Raw genomic sequence first — 2,118 nt, forward strand, 5'->3', positions numbered from 1 at the left:
TGGATAGAGTGCTAGGCCTGGAGTCAGCCCTGAGTTCAAATCTGGCCTCTGACACTTACTAGCTGTGTGATTCTGGGCAAGTCACTTAACCTCTGTGTGCCTTAATCCACTGGAAAAGGAAATGGCACCCCTTTGCAAGAAAACCCCATGGACAGTATTGGCATGCTATGGTCCAAGGGGTCAAGTTTGACACAACTGAACAACAATAAAAATTATTTAGTGTTCTTGGATAAGACACTTGCAAGTTTTGCTTAATGGCTACTTAAACCTTGTAGCTTTGTCTGAATGGATGCTTTTAATAATTGCAAAAGTATTTGGTCACTTCCTTCTGTGCTTGAAAAGGGAATGTTTTCTCATTCTGATTAAACACCCAGCTTTATGGAAAATATTCTCCCAGAACACCCCTCCTCCTCCTTTTCCTTGACCTACTCATCTTTTTCTCTGCTCCTTCCTCTCTTATGAAAGTTGTTACTTATCCATGCTATGGTGCAGCAGAATGCTGGTGATGGGTGGTGTACTCTAAGAAGGACTGAAAAATTATGAAAAACTAAATCTGAGCCACTGAAAGATGAGATTGCTCCCTAGAGAGCAGTCTCTTTAGCATGTTAATACACTTCTTTGCTTTCAGTCTGGCCTCCTATCTTTGATCTTCAAGCATCAGAACCCTGCCTCCCACTGATAAGTAAACCCTTCCAAGAGATCCCATTATTCTCGATTGAAAGAATTCTCCAACAAATATCTTTAATAACTTTTTTTTTTGTGGTGGCAAAGAACTGGAAACTAAGGGAATGCCCATCAACTGCATAATGATTGAATGCATATGAATATAATGGAATTGGAATGGATAATAAGAAAACTCTTAGTTTTTAAGTCACTTTCTTGATTTAATTAAAAGAAGGGCATAATTACTATTGCTTAAGGCCTTCTTCAAAGCATCCTTCACCTCCTTATTCCTCAAACTGTAGATCAGGGGATTTAACATGGGAATGATCACTGTATAAAAGACTGAGGCCATCTTGTCTGTATCAAGGGAATGGTTTGAGCTGGGCTGTAAGTACATAAATATTAAGGTCCCATAAAAAATGGTGACAGCCACCATGTGTGAGCCACAGGTGGAGAAGGCTTTGCGCCTGCCTTCAGCTGACTGCATCTTTAGAACTGCAGAGATAATATACATGTAGGATACAAAGACAATCAAAAAGGAAGAAATAAGCATGATTCCTGCACAGGCAAAAATCCACAGTTGTTTGAAATGGGTGTCAGAGCAGGACAGCCTCAAGAGAGGCATGTCATCACAGTAGAAATGGTTGATAATGTTAGAACCACAGTAGGAGAGTCGAAACGTAAGGATAACATGGTAGAGTGCAACCATCAAACTGTAGATGTAGGGAGCAGCTACAAGCTGAGCACATATTCTAGGAGACATCAAAACCATGTAAAGCAAGGGGTTGCAGATGGCCACGTAGCGATCATAGCCCATGGAAGCTAGCAGCAAGCATTCTGCATTCATGAAGTTAATAAAACAACCTAGCTGAGTAGCACATGCATAGAAAGAGATGATATTTTTCTCATATAAAAAATTCCCCAACATTTTTGGTGTGATTGAAGAAGAATAACAGAAGTCTACAAATGCCAGATGACTTAGGAAGAAATACATTGGAGTTTTTAGTCGTGAGTCCATTCTGATGATTGTGATGAGACCCAGGTTGCCCACCATTGTGAACATATAGATGGACAAAAACATTATGAAGAGAGGCATCTTCAGCTCCTGCTTGTCAGTGATGCCCAAGAGAATGAACTCCGTCACCCTAGTGAAATTAATCTCAGCCATTTATTCCATCTGGGAGCCTAAATGAGAGATCAGAGAAAATAGGCCGGTTAGATGCCACCCTTCTTCCTCTCCTCTAAATTGTTCTCTTTGCTGCCATCATCATAGCTAGCAATAATTACTAACTCCCAGTGTTTTTTGTTTTGTTTTTACCAAACTTTTGCTTTAAATTAACATGTGAAATCAGCAGGGCAAGGATTACAGTTCTCATTTTGTAACTGAGAACACTGAGATTCAATTTGCCATTCATGATCCCACAACTGAGTGTCTTCAATGTGTTGCTTTTCCAA

At 40.0% G+C, this 2,118-nt stretch overlaps 1 pseudogene; it reads right to left on the reverse strand.

Annotated features, from left to right (window-relative positions):
• Positions 1–871: 871 nt before the first annotated feature.
• LOC110199658 (olfactory receptor 8U9-like) lies at positions 872–1,840 on the reverse strand (annotated as a pseudogene).
• Between the last annotated feature and the right edge of the window lie 278 nt (positions 1,841–2,118).

This window comes from Phascolarctos cinereus, unplaced genomic scaffold, assembly GCF_003287225.1.
Source record: "Phascolarctos cinereus isolate Bilbo 61053 unplaced genomic scaffold, phaCin_HiC Scaffold_9;HRSCAF=440, whole genome shotgun sequence".
Classification (NCBI taxonomy): Eukaryota; Metazoa; Chordata; class Mammalia; order Diprotodontia; family Phascolarctidae; genus Phascolarctos; species Phascolarctos cinereus.